This window comes from Bombina bombina, chromosome 1 (genome assembly GCF_027579735.1).
Source record: "Bombina bombina isolate aBomBom1 chromosome 1, aBomBom1.pri, whole genome shotgun sequence".
Classification (NCBI taxonomy): domain Eukaryota; kingdom Metazoa; phylum Chordata; class Amphibia; order Anura; family Bombinatoridae; genus Bombina; species Bombina bombina.
This window is the reverse complement of record NC_069499.1, coordinates 607,789,166-607,808,899: the sequence shown is the minus strand read 5'-3', so window position 1 is coordinate 607,808,899 and position 19,734 is coordinate 607,789,166.

Genomic DNA, 19,734 nt, shown 5'->3' with positions numbered 1-19,734 from the left:
CAATCAGCCAATCGGATTGAACTTGAATCTGATTGGCTGATTCCATCAGCCAATCAGATTGTTCCTACCTTAATTCCGATTGGCTAATAGAATCCTATCAGCCAATCGGAATTCGAGGGACGCCATCTTGGATGACGTCCCTTAAAGGAACCTTCATTCGTCATCTAGTCGTCGGAAGAAGAGGATGGATCCGTGCCGGTGGTCTTGAAGATGGAGTCGCTCGTCGTCGGATGGAAGAACATAGAAGATGTCGCTTGGATGAAGATGTCTACCGGTCCGGATCTCCTCTTCTGCCCGGATAGGATGAAGACTTCTGCCCAATGATGGACTTCTTTAGCCGCCGCTTGGATCAAGACTTCAGCCGGAGGATGGACGTCTTCAGCCCCCGCTTGGGCTTGGATCAAGACATCGGAGCCTGGATCGATCGGTGATACCCGGCGTGGTGAAGATAAGGTAGGAAGATCTTCAGGGGCTTAGTGTTAGGTTTATATAAGGGGGGTTTGGGTTAGATTAGGGGTATGTGGGTGGTGGGTTGTAATGTTGGGGGGGTATTGTATGTTTATTTTTCCAGGCAAAAGAGCTGTTTTCTTTGGGGCATGCCCCGCAAAAGGCCCTTTTAAGGGCTGGTAAGGTAAAAGAGCTTTTCTAATTTTATTTTAGAATAGGGTAGGGCATTTTTTTATTTTGGGGGGCTTTGTTATTTTATTAGGGGGCTTAGAGTAGGTGTAATTAGCTTAAAATTGTTGTAATATTTTTCTAATGTTTGTAAATATTTTTTTATTTTTTGTAACTTAGTTCTTTTTTTATTTTTTGTACTTTAGTTAGTTTATTTAATTGTATTTATTTGTAGCTATTGTATTTAATTAATTTATTGATAGTGTAGTGTTAGGTTTAATTGTAACTTAGGTAAGGATTTATTTTACAGGTAATTTTGTAATTATTTTAACTAGGTAACTATTAAATAGTTATTAACTATTTAATAGCTATTGTACCTGGTTAAAATAAATACAAAGTTGATTGTAAAATAAATATTAATCCTAAAATAGCTACAATATAATTATAATTTATATTGTAGCTATATTAGGATTTATTTTACAGGTAAGTATTTAGCTTTAAATAGGAATAATTTATTTAATAAGAGTTAATTTATTTAGTTAGATTTAAATTATATTTAACTTAGGGGGGTGTTAGGGTTAGAGTTAGCTTTAGGGGTTAATACATTTATTAGAGTAGCGGCGAGGTCCGGTCGGCAGATTAGGGGTTAATAATTGAAGTTAGGTGTCGGCGATGTTAGGGAGGACAGATTAGGGGTTAATACTATTTATGATAGGGTTATTGAGGCGGCAGTGAGGCGGATTAGGGGTTAATAACTTTATTATAGTAGCGGTGAGGTCCGGTCGGCAGATTAGGGGTTAATAATTGTAGGTAAGGTAGCAGCGACGTTGGGGGGGCAGATTAGGGGTTAATAAATATAATATAGGGGTCGGCGGTGTTTGGGGCAGCAGATTAGGGGTACATAAGTATAACGTAGGTGGCGGCAGTGTGCGGTCAGCAGATTAGGGGTTAAAAAAATTTAATAGAGTGGCGGCTATGTGGGGGGACCTCGGTTTAGGGGTACATAGGTAGTTTATGGGTGTTAGTGTACTGTAGAGCACAGTAGTTAAGAGCTTTATGAACCAGCGTTAGCCCAGAAAGCTCTTAACTCCTGGCTTTTTTCTGCGGCTGGAGTCTTGTCGTTAGATTTCTAACGCTCACTTCAGCCAAGACTCTAAATACCGGCGTTAGAAAGATCCCATTGAAAAGATAGGATACGCAAATGGCGTAGGGGGATCTGGGGTATGGAAAAGTCGCGGCTGCAAAGTGAGCGTTAGACCCTTTAATGACTGACTCTAAATACCAGCGTGCGGTAAAAACCAGCGTTAGGACCCCCTAACGCTGGTTTTGACGGCTAACGCAGAACTCTAAATCTAGGCGAAAGAGTCTATACTATCAGCGATTTCTTTATCGGTAATAGGAGCATTAATCAAGGGCAGTAAATGTTCAGGGCAACTCGGGACCGAGATACTATCCTAAAATCTTGCTTTATGGTCTAAATTAGGTTCTCTATATGAAAAGAATTCAGATTAATAGGGAGAAAAAGATGATAAGATCTCTTTAGAATCTTTATGAATATTACCATTTGATTGAATTGCTTCAATGCCTTGAGAACTAGAGGATTTTTTAATTATCCTAGACAAAAAATTTGCCCGTCTTATTCCAATAGCTGTAGTATTTAGCCTGAGTTTTTAACTCAGTCAACGTTGTAGAATGGAGGAGTAAAGTATCTCGATCTTTCTTAGAATTTAGATATTTAACCCAATTTTCACTGGAGGAATTTAAGAGATAATATATGTATTAACTAAGGCCTAGATTTGGAGTTTTGCATTAGAAGGGGTGCATTAGCTACGCATGCTTTTTTCTGGCCGCACCTTTTAAATACCGCTGGTATTTAGAGTTCACAGAATGGCTGCGTTAGGCTCCAAAAAAGGAGCGTAGAGCATAATTTACCGCCACTTCAACTCTCGATACCAGCGGTGCTTACGGACGCGGCCAGCTTCAAAAACGTGCTCGTGCACGATTCCCCCTTAGGAAACAATGGGGCAGTTTGAACTGAAAAAAAACCTAACACCTGCAAAAAAGCAGCGTTCAGCTCCTAACGCGGCCCCATTGTTTCCTATGGGGAAACACTTCCTAAGTCTGCACCTAACACCCTAACATGTACCCCGAGTCTAAACACCCCTAACCTGACATTTATTAACCCCTAATCTGCCGCCCCCGCTATCGCTGACCCCTGCATATTATTATTATTAACCCCTAATCTGCCGCTCCGTACACCGCCGCCACCTACATTATCCCTATGTACCCCTAATCTGCTGCCCCTAACACCGCCGACCACTATATTATATTTATTAACCCCTAATCTGCCCCCCACAACGTCGCCGCCAGCTACCTACAATTATTAACCCCTAATCTGCCGATCCCACCTCACCGCTATTATAATAAAGTTATTAACCCCTAATCCGCCTCACTCCCGCCTCACTAACCCTATAAGAAATAGTATTAACCCCTAATCTGCCCTCCCTAACATCGCCGACACCTAACTTCAATTATTAACCCCTAATCTGCCAATCGCACCTCACCGCTACTATAATAAATGGATTAACCCCTAAAGCTAAGTCTAACCCTAACACTAACACCCCCTAAGTTAAATATAATTTAAATCTAACGAAAAAAATTAACTGTTATTAAATAAATTATTCCTATTTAAAGATAAATACTTACCTGTAAAATAAACCCTAATATAGCTACAATATAACGAATAATTATATTGTAGCTATTTTAGGATTAATATTTATTTTACAGGCAACTTTGTATTTATTTTAACCAAATACAATAGCTATTAAATAGTTAAGAACTATTTAATAGCTAAAATAGTTAAAATAATTACAAAATTACCGGTAAAATAAATCCTAACCTAAGTTACAATTAAACCTAACACTACACTATCAATAAATTAATTAAATAAAATACCTACAATTATCTACAATTAAACCTAACACTACACTATCAACAAATTAATTAAATACAATACCTACAAATAACTACAATTAAATAAACTAACTAAAGTACAAAAAATAAAAAAGAACTAAGTTACAAAAAATAAAAAAATATTTACAAACATTAGAAAAATATTACAACAATTTTAAACTAATTACACCTACTCTAAGCCCCCTAATAAAATAACAAAGACCCCCAAAATAAAAAAAATGCCCTATCCTATTCTAAATTAAAAAAGTTCAAAGCTCTTTTACCTTACCAGCCCTGAAAAGGGCCATTTGCGGGGCATGCCCCAAATAATTCAGCTCTTTTGCCTGTAAAAAAAGAAATACAATCTCCCCCCCCAACATTACAACCCACCACCCACATACCCCTAATCTAACCCAAACCCCCCTTAAATAAACCTAACACTAAGCCCCTGAAGATCTTCCTACCTTATCTTCACCATACCAGGTTCACCGATCCGTCCTCCGAAATCTTCATCCAAGCCCAAGTGGGGGCTGGCGATCCATAATCCGGCTGAAGTCTTCTATCAAGCGGCGGCTGAAGAGGTCCAGAAGAGGCTCCAAAGTCTTCATCCTATCCGGGAAGAAGAGTAGATCTGGACCGGCAACCATCTTGATCCAATCGGCATCTTCTATCTTCATCCGATGACGAACGGCTCCATGTTGAAGACATCCGACGCGGATCCGTCCTCTTCTCCCGACGTCCAACTGAAGAATGAAGGTTCCTTTAAGGGACGTCATCCAAGATGGCGTCCCTCGAATTCCGATTGGCTGATAGGATTCTATCAGCCAATCGGAATTAAGGTAGGAATATTCTGATTGGCTGATGGAATCAGCCAATCAGATTCAAGTTCAATCCGATTGGCTGATTGGATCAGCCAATCAGATTGAGCTCGCATTCTATTGGCTGATCGGAACAGCCAATAGAATGCGAGCTCAATCTGATTGGCTGATCCTATCAGCCAATCGGAATTCGAGGGACGCCATCTTGGATGACTTCCCTTAAAGGAACCTTCATTCTTCAGTTGGACGTCGGAAGAAGAGGACGGATCCGCGTTGGATGTCTTCAACATGGAGCCGTTCGTCATTGGATGAAGATAGAAGATGCCGCTTGGATCAAGATGGTTGCCGGTCCGGATCTACTCTTCTTCCCAGATAGGATGAAGACTTTGGAGCCTCTTCTGGACCTCTTCAGCCGCCGCCTTATAGAAGACTTCAGCCGGATTATGGATCGCCAGCCCCCGCTTGGGCTTGGATGAAGATTTCGGAGGACGGATTGGTGAACCTGTTATGGTGAAGATAAGGTAGGAAGATCTTCAGGGGCTTAGTGTTAGGTTTATTTAAGGGGGGTTTGGGTTAGATTAGGGGTATGTGGGTGGTGGGTTGTAATGTTGGGGGGGGGGATTGTATTTCTTTTTTTACAGGCAAAAGAGCTGAATTATTTGGGGCATGCCCCGCAAATGGCCCTTTTCAGGGCTGGTAAGGTAAAAGAGCTTTGAACTTTTTTAATTTAGAATAGGATAGGGCATTTTTTTATTTTGGGGGTCTTTGTTATTTTATTAGGGGGCTTAGAGTAGGTGTAATTAGTTTAAAATTGTTGTAATATTTTTCTAATGTTTGTAAATATTTTTTTATTTTTGTAACTTAGTTCTTTTTTATTTTTTGTACTTTAGTTAGTTTATTTAATTGTAGTTATTTGTAGGTATTGTATTTAATTAATTTGTTGATATTGTAGTGTTAGGTTTAATTGTAGATAATTGTAGGTATTTTATTTAATTAATTTATTGATAGTGTAGTGTTAGGTTTAATTGTAACTTAGGTTAGGATTTATTTTACAGGTAATTTTGTAATTATTTTAACTATTTTAGCTATTAAATAGTTCTTAACTATTTAATAGCTATTGTACCTGGTTAAAATAAATACAAAGTTGCCTGTAAAATAAATATTAATCCTAAAATAGCTACAATATAATTATTCGTTATATTGTAGCTATATTAGGGTTTATTTTACAGGTAAGTATTTATCTTTAAATAGGAATAATTTATTTAATAAGAGTTAATTTTTTTCGTTAGATTTAAATTATATTTAACTTAGGGGGGTGTTAGTGTTAGGGTTAGACTTAGCTTTAGGGGTTAATCCATTTATTATAGTAGCGGTGAGGTGCGATCGGCAGATTAGGGGTTAATAATTGAAGTTAGGTGTCGGTGATGTTAGGGAGGGCAGATTAGGGGTTAATACTATTTCTTATAGGGTTAGTGAGGCGGGAGTGAGGCGGATTAGGGGTTAATAACTTTATTATTGTAGCGGTGAGGTGCGGTCGGCAGATTAGGGGTTAATAATTGTAGGTAGGTGGCGGCGACGTTGGGGGGGCAGATTAGGGGTTAATAAATATAATATAGGGGTCAGCGGTGTTAGGGGCAGCAGATTAGGGGTTCATAGGGATAACGTAGATGGCGGCGGTATACGGAGCGGCAGATTAGGGGTTAAAAATTTTAATCGAGTGGCGGCGATGTGGGGGGACCTCGGTTTAGGGGTGCAGAGGTAGTTTATGGGTGTTAGTGTACTTTAGACCACAGTAGTTAAGAGCTTTATGAACCGGCTTTAGCCCAGAAAGCTCTTAACTCCTGTTTTTTTTCTGCGGCTGGAGTCTTGTCGTTAGATTTCTAACGCTCACTTCAGCCAAGACTCTAAATACCGGCGTTAGAAAGATCCCATTGAAAATATAGGATACGCAAATAGCGTAGGGGGATTTGCGGTATGGAAAAGTCGTGGCTGGAAAGTGAGCGTTAGACCCTTTCCTGACTGACTCCAAATACCAGAGGGCGGTAAAAACCAGCGTTAGGAGCCTCTAACGCTGGTTTTGACGGCTACCGCCCAACTCTAAATCTAGGCGTAAATGATTTGTGGTTTCTTTTTCTCTCTTCTTAAGTCTTTTCTTCATATTGATCATAAAAGAAATGATATCACCAGTCAAGACTGCCTTGGCAGTCTGCCAGAACAGCTCGGGATTATCTGTGTGTGTTTGATTAAAAAAACAATAATCCTTACATTTTTTAACAAGAAAATTTCTAAATTTAAGATCATTAAACAAACAAGTTGGAAAATGGAAACAACGAAAAAAAGAATTAAAAGAGAAAAGAGAAATATCCAGTATAATAGGTGCATGATCCGAAAGACAAAAGGGAGAGATCAGTGTATTAACTCCCATGTTTATTAAGCTATTGTCTATAAGAAATATATCTATCCTGGAGAGAGAACCATATTTTTTTTTAAAAAAACATGTATAATTTTTAATATCAGGATTCTGTTCCCTCCAGACATCTCTAATCCCCAAGTTACAAAAAAGTTTTCTAAATAGTTTATTCTCTTGTTTATCTCTATTGGTCTTAGAGCAATTTTTAACCTTTCTAATCCTATCTAAGGGGTACTGTGGAATTATATTGAAATCTCCTCTTAAAATAAGTGGCCTTCTACCATTTTAAGTATCCTGGTTTGGAGGAGATTCCAAAATAATGGCTTAAAATCATTAGGTGCATATATATTACATAAAGTGAATAAACCATTTATAGTTTTTATTTTTAATATAATTATTCTCCCATCAGGGTCCATATAAGAATCAAGAATCTCATATTTAAATTTTTTAACCAATGGGTCCTAAGTTTCAATCCTTCCTCTAATGATAAATAAGTTTCCTGAAGGAATGCTATATCAGTATGTAATTTCTTTAAATGTCGAAGTATGGCCTTCCGTTTAATGGGGGAAGTAATACCCCCTATATTCCAAGATGATATAATACATTTCCTAGTTTTAACCATTTCTTAGTTTAAAGAGAGAGAGGGGGAAAAAAGTAAGAAAAAGAAAAAAAACACACAACCCCCCCCCCCCGGCGCGGATCCATCCTCTTCTTCCGACGTCCTAAAACAGAATGAAGGTTCCTTTAAGGGACGTCATCCAAGATGGCGTCCCTCGAATTCCGATTGGCTGATAGGATTCTATCAGCCAATCGGAATTAAGGTAGGACAATTCTGATTGGCTAATGGAATCAGCCAATCAGATTCAAGTTCAATCCGATTGGCTCATCCTATCAGCCAATCGGAATTCGAGGGACGCCATCTTGGATGACGTCCCTTAAAGGAACCTTCATTCGTCATCTAGTCATCGGAAGAAGAGGATGGATCCGCGCCGGAGGTCTTGAAGATGGAGCCGCTCGTCGTCGGATGGAAGAACATAGAAGATGCCGCTTAGATGAAGATGTCTACCGGTCCGGATCTCCTCTTCTGCCCGGATAGGATGAAGACTTCTGCCCAATGATGGACTTCTTTAGCCGCCGCTTGGATCAAGACTTCAGCCGGAGGATGGACGTCTTCAGCCCCCGCTTGGGCTTGGATCAAGACATCGGAGCCTGGATCGATCGGTGATACCCGGCGTGGTGAAGATAAGGTAGGAAGATCTTCAGGGGCTTAGTGTTAGGTTTATTTAAGGGGGGTTTGGGTTAGATTAGGGGTATGTGGGTGGCGGGTTGTAATGTTGGGGGGGGTATTGTATTTTTTTTTTCCAGGCAAAAGAGCTTTTTTCTTTGGGGCATGCCCCGCAAAAGGCCCTTTTAAGGGCTGGTAAGGTAAAAGAGCTTTTCTAATTTTATTTTAGAATAGGGTAGGGCATTTTTTTTATTTTGGGGGGCTTTGTTATTTTATTAGGGGGCTTAGAGTAGGTGTAATTAGCTTAAAATTGTTGTAATATTTTTCTAATGTTTGTAAATATTTTTTTATTTTTTGTAACTTAGTTCTTTTTTTATTTTTTGTACTTTAGTTAGTTTATTTAATTGTATTTATTTGTAGCTATTGTATTTAATTAATTTATTGATAGTGTAGTGTTAGGTTTAATTGTAACTTAGGTTAGGATTTATTTTACAGGTAATTTTGTAATTATTTTAACTAGGTAACTATTAAATAGTTATTAACTATTTAATAGCTATTGTACCTGGTTAAAATAAATACAAAGTTGCCTGTAAAATAAATATTAATCCTAAAATTGCTACAATATAATTATAAATTATATTGTAGCTATATTAGGATTTATTTTACAGGTAAGTATTTAGCTTTAAATAGGAATAATTTATTTAATAAGAGTTAATTTATTTCGTTAGATTTAAATTATATTTAACTTAGGGGGGTGTTAGGGTTAGGGTTAGAGTTAGCTTTAGGGGTTAATACATTTATTAGAGTAGCGGCGAGGTCCGGTCGGCAGATTAGGGGTTAATAATTGAAGTTAGGTTCGGCGATGTTAGGGAGGACAGATTAGGGGTTAATACTATTTATGATAGGGTTATTGAGGCGGCAGTGAGGCGGATTAGGGGTTAATAACTTTATTATAGTAGCGGTGAGGTCCGGTCGGCAGATTAGGGGTTAATAATTGTAGGCAAGGTAGCAGCGACGTTGGGGGGGCAGATTAGGGGTTAATAAATATAATATAGGGGTTGGCGGTGTTAGGGGCAGCAGATTAGGGGTACATAAGTATAACATAGGTGGCGGCAGTGTGCGGTCGGCAGATTAGGGGTTAAAAAAATTTAATAGAGTGGCGGCGATGTGGGGGGACCTCGGTTTAGGGGTACATAGGTAGTTTATGGGTGTTAGTGTACTGTAGAGCACAGTAGTTAAGAGCTTTATGAACCGGCGTTAGCCCAGAAAGCTCTTAACTCCTGGCTTTTTTCTGCGGCTGGAGTCTTGTCGTTAGATTTCTAACGCTCACTTCAGCCAAGACTCTAAATACCGGCGTTAGAAAGATCCCATTGAAAAGATAGGATACGCAAATGGCGTAGGGGGATCTGCGGTATGGAAAAGTCGAGGCTGCAAAGTGAGTGTTAGACCCTTTAATGACTGACTCTAAATACCAGCGTGCGGTAAAAACCAGCGTTAGGACCCCCTAACGCTGGTTTTGACGGCTAACGCAGAACTCTAAATCTAGGCGAAAGAGTCTATACTATCAGCAATTTCTTTATTGGTAATAGGAGCATTAATCAAGGGCAGTAAATGTTCAGGGCAACTCGGGACCGAGATACTATCCTAAAATCTTGCTTTATGGTCTAAATTAGGTTCTCTATATGAAAAGAATTCAGATTAATAGGGAGAAAAAGATGATAAGATCTCTTTAGAATCTTTATGAATATTACCATTTGATTGAATCGCTTCAATGCCTTGAGAACTTGAGGATTTTTTAATTATCCTAGACAAAAAATTTGCCCGTCTTATTCCCATAGCTGTAGTATTTAGCCTGAGTTTTTAACTCAGTCAACGTTGTAGAATGGAGGAGTAAAGTATCTCGATCTTTCTTAGAATTTAGATATTTAACCCAATTTTCACTGGAGGAATTTAAGAGATAATATATGTATTAACTAAATGATTTGTGGTTTCTTTTTCTCTCTTCTTAAGTCTTTTCTTCATATTGATCATAAAAGAAATGATATCACCGGTCAAGACTGCCTTGGCAGTCTGCCAGAACAGCTCGGGATTATCTGTGTGTGTTTGATTAAAAAAACAATAATCCTTACATTTTTTAACAAGATAATTTCTAAATTTAAGATCATTAAACAAACAAGTTGGAAAATGGAAACAACGAAAAAAAGAATTAAAAGAGAAAAGAGAAATATCCAGTATAATAGGTGCATGATCCGAAAGACAAAAGGGAGAGATCAGTGTATTAACTCCCATGTTTATTAAGCTATTGTCTATAAGAAATATATCTATCCTGGAGAGAGAACCATATTTTTTTTAAAAAAACATGTATAATTTTTAATATCAGGATTCTGTTCCCTCCAGACATCTCTAATCCCCAAGTTACAAAAAAGTTTTCTAAATAGTTTATTCTCTTGTTTATCTCTATTGGTCTTAGAGCAATTTTTAACCTTTCTAATCCTATCTAAGGGGTACTGTGGAATTATATTGAAATCTCCTCTTAAAATAAGTGGCCTTCTATTTTTTTAAGTATCCTGGTTTGGAGGAGATTCCAAAATAATGGCTTAAAATCATTAGGTGCATATATATTACATAAAGTGAATAAACCATTTATAGTTTTTATTTTTAATATAATTATTCTCCCATCAGGGTCAATATAAGAATCAAGAATCTCATATTTAAATTTTTTAACCAATGGGTCTTAAGTTTCAATCCTTCCTCTAATGATAAATGAGTTTCCTGAAGGAATGCTATATCAGAATGTAATTTCTTTAAATGTCGAGGGACGCCATCTTGGATGACGTCATTTAAAGGAACCTTCATTCGGCGAGTAGGCGTCGGTTGAAGAGGATGGATCCGCGTCGGCTGGAAGAAGATGGCTCCGCTCCACTCTGGATGGATGAAGATAGAAGATGCCGCTTGGATGAAGATGTCTGCCGGTCCGGATGTCCTCTTCTGCCCGGATAGGATGAAGACTTCTGCCGCTCCGGATGTCCTCTTTTGGTCCATCGGTGCCCGGCTGGGTGAACACGACTCAAGGTAGGGAGATCTTCAGGGGGGTAGTGTTAGGTTTATTTAAGGGGGGTTTGGGTTAGAGTAGGGGTATGTGGGTGGTTGGTTTTAATGTTGGGGGGGTTGTATTTTTTTTACAGGCAAAAGAGCTGATTACTTAGGGGCATGCCCCGCAAAAAGCCCTTTTAAGGGCTGGTAAAAGAGCTGGTTACTTTTTAATTTAGAATAGGGTAGGGACCTTTATTATTTTGGGGGGCTTTTTTATTTTTTTAGGGGGCTTAGAGTAGGTGTAATTAGCCTAATATTCTTGTAATCTTTTTTTATTTTTTGTAATTTAGTGTTTGTTTTTTTTGTAATTTAGTTTAGTTTATTTAATTGTATGTAATTGTAGGTAATTTATTTAATTAATTTATTGATAGTGTAGTGTTAGGTTTAATTGTAAGTTAGGTTAGGATTTATTTTACAGGTAATTTTGTAATTATTTTAACTAGGTAGCTATTAAATAGTTAATAACTATTTAATAGCTATTGTACCTAGTTAAAATAAATACAAAGTTGCCTGTAAAATAAATATAAATCCTAAAATAGCTACAATATAATTATTCGTTATATTGTAGCTATATTAGGGTTTATTTTACAGGTAAGTATTTAGTTTTAAATAGGAATACTTTAGTTAATAAGATTTAATTTATTTCGTTGGATTAAAATTATATTTAAGTTAGGGGGGTGTTAGGGTTAGGGTTAGACTTAGCTTTAGGGGTTAATACATTTAATAGAGTAGCGGCGAGGTCCGGTCGGCAGATTCGGGGTTAATACTTGAAGTTAGGTGGCGGCTGTGGTGTCATAAAACCAGAGAATTTATCCCTAGAGTGTTCAAGTAGTTAATTCTTAAATTTACAAACATATTTTAAAATATAGACTAGGCCTCTGGCCTAGTCTTTGTCTAAGAAGGACACTCCCATATAGCCTTTTGATTGGTGTATGGTAGGACACACCTTAAGTGAATTAAGTATACAATGGGAGCCAACAGTTAGTATACACACTTTTTTATCTTCCTCACCTCCTGGAAGCAACTGATGAGAGAGAGAGCATTGGAGGACTGAACTGGCTGAGTATATTAGCATTCTTATACATTTACTTTGGGATAAATTCTCTTGTTCACTATGTTTAGTTAATATTGCTTAATCTGGGTTTGTTTAAAATAGAGTTGCCCCATATAATTTGGACTGTAATTTATGTTTGTAGCTCTTGGTATTTCTTGAGACTTGTTTTATATTTTGTAGCCTATAGATAATTGTTAATCTTCATACCTATATTATTTGTCTTCCAATAAAATAATTTTAAAAAGTGGACAACCCCTTTGGTTTTATATTCTGGTACTAATTACCACCACAGCGGCGACGTTGGGGGGGGGGCAGATTAGGGGTTAATACTATTTATTATAGGGTTTGCAAGGCGGGAGTGTGGCGGTTTAGGGGTTAATAACTTTATTAGAGTAGCGGCGAGGTCCGGTCGGCAGATTAGGGGTTAATAAGTGTAGGTAAGGTAGCAGCGACATTGGGGGGGCAGATTAGGGGTTAATAAATATAATATAGGGGTCGGCAATGTTAGGGGCAGCAGATTAAGGGTACATAGGTATAATGTAGGTTGCCGTGTTGTCCGGAGCGGCAGATTAGGGGTTAATAGTATAATGCAAGTGTCAGCGATAGCGGGGGCGTCAGATTAGGGGTTAATGAGTGTAAGGTTAGGGGTGTTTAGACTCGGGGTTCATGTTAGGGTGTTAGGTGCAGACTTAGAAAGTGTTTCCCCATAGGAAACAATGGGGCTGCGTTGGGAGCTTAACGCTGCTTTTTTGCAGGTGTTAGTTTTTTTTCCATCCCAAACTGCCCCATTGTTTCCTATGGGGGAATCGTGCATGAGCACGTTTTGCCAGATTACCGCTACCGTAAGCAACGCTGGTATTGAGGGTTGAAGTGGCGGTATATTCGGCTCAACGCACCCTTTTTGGAGCCTAACGTAGCCCTTCAGACAACTCTAAATACCAGCGTTGTCTTAAGGGTACGTTGGGAAAAAAAGCTGCGTTAGCTACGCGGGTCTTTACCGACAAAACTCTAAATCTAGCCGTTTGTTTTTTCTGAAAATGTTGAAGAAGTATTTTCTCCTGAAAATGTAAGATTTTAGCAATAACTGGTCTAGGTCTATTACTCCCATCACTATTAGAAAATATCTTACCCAATCTGTGTGCTCTTTCCCCAATAATCGGAATAGAGGATGAAGGAATTTTCAGTAGAGAGGGAAGTGTTACAAAAACAAATTTTATTAAATCCTCATATTCCTTTGATTCATGAAACCCTATTAACCTAATACTATTCCTTCTACTACGGTTTTCAAGCTTCTCTAACTTTGTTTGCAGTTTTAAGATAATGCTTTGATTATCTGCCAAGTGAGTTTTCTGTAAAACTTTATTGTCTTTAAGGTCAGAGACTTGTTGTTCTAATTCTAAGAATCAAGTAGAGTATTCTCTGACCTCTTGTCTCAGAGAAGATATCTCTGTTTGTAAATTCTGTTTTTAAAGAATCAAAATAAGGTTATAAAGATTTAATAATGTATTTTGTTGTCTAACTCTAGCTAAAGGGTCATTTGATGTAGATAAAGTAGTATCAGAGTGTAGTTCAACTAAGGACACTGAAGGTTGTTTATTTTTCTTTTCTCTTTTAGAAGCCATATTTGGAGATTTAACTCTAGACTGCAATATAGGGGAGAGAAATGTCTCCATATAAATACTCTGAATAATAGAGAGTAATAAGACCCCTTTTTTCCCTTTCCTTTTTTTTCCTCTCTCATTTTTCTTGATATCTGATAAGAGGCAAAACTAAGGTGTACAACTAAAGTATAAGTTTAGGCAAAAAAAAACATAGTATAGGTAAACCCCAAACTCTACATTATTACAGAACTCTCAAAAAATTACTCAGGACTCTACATAAATACACTTGTACAGTGTGAGGAGAATAATAGGGTCACTGTAGATGGATTGATGTATTCAATGGGTAGGTAAAGCAGCAAGATTAGGAGCTTTTATAGTATTGCAGATATTTTCTATTTGTATGTGTAATAAGCAGCATTATCAATATGTCTCTAATACCCAGAGTAACATACAAAACATGTACAGAGAACGATATTTTGAATTGCAAATTCAAGTTTACCAATATACAAAATCTTTTAGAGAATAAACCAAGTGCTGAATAACACAGCATACAGTTAATATCTCCATAAGAATTAGAGCCTCAAATGGCAAAAACAAATATAAAAAAAAATAATTGTGTAAGTCTACAAGAAAAGAACTTATATTGTTCTGGAGTAAATTTCCTTTTCCTATATATAAAGCAACAGCCAGTGTAATTTTCAGACCTAGTTTGGGTCACCAAACATATGGGGATCACGAGTAGAATCAAATTAAAAGTTCACATCTTCTCCTATGTGTGTTCTTGTAGGAATATAAACAAGTATCTTCACTGAGATTAAGCCACACAGGTGCAAGCTTGTTATAAGTAGGTTAAGGACTTAATTGGAGTAATAAGCCAGGAGTGTAGAAACAAACATAAACACTTAAACAATCCTACAGAGACGTTTTATACTTGTGTAGAAAAAGCAACAGCAGTCAATATAGATGTCACATCCAGGATAATTTAGCAAACAAAAAAAAAATCTCTTATTAAAGGGACATAATACTCATATGCTAAATCACTTGAAACTGATGCAGTATAACTGCAAAAAGCTGACAGGAAAATATCACCTGAGCATCTCTATATAAAAAAGGAAGATATTTTACCTCACAATCTCCTCAGCTCAGCAGAGTAAGTTCTGTGTAAAAAGTTATACTTCACCTGCTCCCAGCTGCAGGTAAAAATAAAAAAAAAATGAAGAAATGAACAGCAGCCAATCAGCATCAGCAGTGCTGAGGTCATGAACTCTTACTGTGATCTCATGAGATTTGACTTAACTCTCATGAGATTTCATAATAAGCTTCCTTTACCTGATTGGTGAAATAATATGAGAGTTCACGAGGCTCATCCTTTCAGCTGTCCCAGGACAGACACACTAAAATGCTGCTTAGAAGTTCTTTACAATGGGGTGTGGCTACTGAGGAACTTTTGAGGTAAAATATCTTTCTTTTTTACATAGAGATGTTCAGGAGATATTTTCTAGTCAGCTTTTTACAGCTATGCTGTATCACTTTCAAGTGTTTAAACATTTGGGTATTATGGCCCTTTAAGGAAACGTTGATTGACGACAGGTTTTGGCTTGATTCTGATTCCTTCTGTAGAACGTCAGTTTTTTATGAATAAAAGACACCTCATGGGGAGTAAGCAAAGTGAAAATTACTTTATACATAAGTTGGTTTCTTCACTGGGTTTATGTGAGAAAGAAACAGATGTGAGAGTGAGTGCTTAAACAAGCCTTAAGAGAATTTCCATCTCACTATATAATATATAAAGAGTATAAATACATCCCACACTCCCAGACTAATTTACCAAACTTAGATTGATTTCCAAGTATCAAAATTTTCCAAAATATCAGTGAAACTTTACTTGTGTTGGTGTCTTCACTGAGAACATCATATGAGGGGCCACATAACATTATATGCACTTCAAAATTCCAAAGTATAGCAAAGTATAGCGAGAAGAACAAAATCAACATGTACCCCCCCCCCCCCCATTCTCAGACTAAAATACCAAAACACAGGGCTTACAGTTCTCTTCTTATATATAATACAACTTATCTCTCCTCAGGAAGCCGTTTAAAACAAACTCTCCACTTTGTTCCAAAGAGGTTCCAAATAGCACTGCATCAAATCACAGTGTATCAATATGTATGGAACCAAAAAAAGATAGTGTTTGGTTCCAGGGGGAAGTTTAATATATGTTACACTGCAATACAGCAGGAAATAGTTGATGAGTAAGGCAGTTACACAGACATCAACTGTAACCAGAGCTGAAGTTTATGCATTCTGTTATAAGATGTTCTTTTAATAAATTTGTTAAAACTGCAACTGGAGTTTGAGAGACTATCTTATAAACAGCAACTTTATACATGGTGGCAGCAGATGTTATTTGAGAAATACACCAAAAGAGGATATGGAAGGTTTAAAACCACCAGTTCTGTTGGATTTTCAGGCAAGGAATCTGTCTCAGGCATGGAAGAGATGGAAAGAAGACATTCTTCTATATACAGACCTAATCATGGCTGACAAACCAGAGGAGATGAAGGTAAAGTTGTTTCTGTACTTAACTGGAGAAAAAGGCAGAGAGGTAAAAGATACCTTTCTCCCAGAAGCAGCAGCTCCCACACTAGCTCTGCTAATTAACCCTTTGAGTGCTAAGCTGAACTTAATATTTTTCTGTTTTTACTATTTTCAAAAAACATTTTTTTTTACTTTTTTATTCCCCCCCCCCCCCCCCAGGACGTATACCATTGGAAAGGTTAGGCGATTACCTTTCCAATGGTGGGTCTTGGGGGTCTGTAGCTGCTTAGATCCCTGAGATACAGGTTTCTAAGCAGCATGCCCCCTTTCCCTATACTTTGTGTTGACAATTTTAAATAAAGTCGCGCGGTGACGTCATCACGTCACTGCGCGTGATGTCACCGCACATAACGGGAAGCCCCAGCGATGCCTGTCACTATGCAGGCCCGATCACCGGGGTAGGAGTGGATCGGGGCCCCCAGATTGCAAAAAAGGTAGTTTAGTGCTAATGACGGCTCTGAGCCGTCATTAGCACTCAAGGAGCATTTGATGATTATTGCGAGCCAAAGCAAAATGAGAAGTCAGAGGGAAAATGAAGGAATAGATGCATATGTCACAGATCTACGTACACTTGCAGCCACTTGCAACTTTGGTAATATCAGAGACTCATTAATCAGGGACAGAATTGTATGTGGCACAAGAGACTCTAAACTGAGAGAAGTGCCTACTGAGAGAAGTGGATTTAACACTGGAAAAATGTATTCAAATAGGTAGAGCTGCTGAGCTGTCTAAAGAGAGGGCAAAGATCATTGAGAGTTCCTGCACCAGTGCAGTGTCAGTCCATGGGATGGACACAAGTTACACCCTTAGGAAGGGTCATAACAGATGACAATGACTCCAGACAAGACAATAAAGTGTATGAATTGTGGAAAGCATAACGAGAAACTGAAAGAAAAATGCCCAGCATTTGGAAAGCAATGTAAAGGGTGTGGTAAAGCAAATTATTTCATTAGCCAGTGCCGTGCCAATACACAACAAAGAAAGCCAACAGTACAAGCTTTCTATAGAGAGACCGAAGACTTAGAGGAATATGAAGACATTCTGGGTCTGACCTTGGAACCAGCTTTTCAGATTTGTACACTTAAGAAAACAGTAAGCAAATTTCCATCAGCTTTGTTTGCTACCATGCTAATTGACCAACAAGCCGTTAGATTCCAAATGGATTGTGGAGCAGACTGTAATGTCATACCAGCAAGGTTGGTGAAAGACAAATCTAAAATTCTACATTGTGATAAAATGCTAAGGATGTATAATAAGAGCACACTGAAACTAATAGGGATATGTAAGCTCAAAATAAGAAACCCACGCAACCAAAAGTTATATCAGGCTGAGTTTGTGTAATCCTATACTCGGAATTAGAGCTATACAAGCTATGGATCTGATCTCAGTGCAACACCAAAATATACTAAACGTGGAACAAGACGGCAACCACCCAGATGCCACTGTGTGGGGCTGGTCAGCCATCAATAAAGAGTATGCAGATATTTTTCAAGGAGTAGGCTGTCTAGAAGGAAAACTGAAATTGGAAGTGGATGCTCTTCTACAGCCTGTTAGACTTCCAAAAAGAAAGGTTCCTGTGTCATTACTCAAACCCCTTAGAGAGGAGCTTACCAGTTTAGAAATACAGGGTATTATAACCCCTGTAGAGAGAAGTACAGACTGTATTAGTAGTATGGTGGTAGTGAAAAAACCATCAGGGAAGTTAAGAATTTGCATTGATCCTAAGCCTCTGAATAGGGCTTTGAAAAGGAGCCATTATCCTTTGCCAAAAATTGATGATATGCTTCCTGACCTAGCAAGAGCAAGGATTTTTTCAATGCCTATGGGTATTAGCCCAGCCCCAGAAGTGTTCCAGCGAAAACTAAATCATGCACTGGAAGGGCTACCAGGTATCAGGATTATTGCAGATGATATTCTTATTGTAGGAGAAGGCGAAACCGAGGTGGAAGCTATTCAAGACCACGATCAAAAGTTGAGGAAATTGCTCAATCATTGTAGAGAAAGACACATGAAACTAAATCCAAAAAAACTTCAGCTAAGGAAAACAGAAGTGCCATATATTGGTCACTTATTATCAGCCCAGGGACTTCAAGCAGATCCAAGCAAAGTAAAAGCCATTACTGAAATGCCCAGACCCTCAGATGTTAAAGGAGTACAGAGATTTTTGCGGATGGTGAACTCTCTTTCTAGGTTTTGTGAAAACCTCTCAGATGCAGGTGAACCACTGCGCTAACTATCCCAGAAAGGTACAGTGTGGGAATGGACAGAGGTGCAGGAAGAGGCATTTCAGCAGATCAAATAAAAAATCAGCAGTGCACCAGTGCTTAAATATTATAACCCAGATGAACCATTAGAACTTCAATGTGATGCATCAGAGAAAGGTCTGGGAGCAGCACTGATGCAAGGTAAACAACCAATCGCTTTTACAAGCAGAGCAATGACGGAAACAGAGCAAGGTTATGCACAAATAGAGAAGGAGCTATTAGCAGTCCTATTTGGAATGGAAAAATTTCACAAATTCACATTTGGGCAGACAGTGGCTGTACAATCAGACCATAAGCCTCTTGAAAGCATCATGAAGAAACCCTTACTTAAAGCACCCAGACGTCTTCAGCGTATGATGTTACGGCTTCAGATGTATCAGATACTGCCCGGGGAAGCCTCTGACAGTGGCAGACACATTAAGTAGGGCTTATTTAGAAGAAGGTTCCATGGAGGGTTCTGTGGAGCACCAGATCGAAACTATAAACATGCTCCAATATCTACCCATCTCAAACAGGAGACTTGTTGCTATACAACAGAGCACAGAAAAAGACAAGACTTTGCAAGCAGTAAAGCGAATTGTGATGAGTGGATGGCCTCATGCTAAGGAACAGGTACCCCTAGAGGCTTCACCATTCTACCATATACGTGATGAACTGAGTGTACAGGATGGTGTTCTATTCAAAGGTGAGCGAGTAGTTATTCCATCTGATCTCCTAACAGATATTATGTCTCGAATACATTCTTCACATTTTGGTGTGGAAGGATGTCTACGCAGAGCCAGGTAGAGTATTTACTGGCCAGGAATGAATGCACAGCTAAAAGAATATATCGACCAATGTGACATATGCCGTTCATTTGATACTAAACAACAGAAATAGACATTCGTTCCTCATGAAATCCCAACGAGACTGTGGAAAAAACTTGGCATTGATTTGTTCACATTCCAAGGAAAGGAGTATTTAATAACAGTGGACTATGACTCTAATTTCTGGGAGATAGACCATCTTCAGGATACAAGATTTACTACAGTAATAAGAAAATTAAAGACCCATTTTGCCAGATATGGAATCCCAGACACTGTATGTTCTGATAATGGACCACAG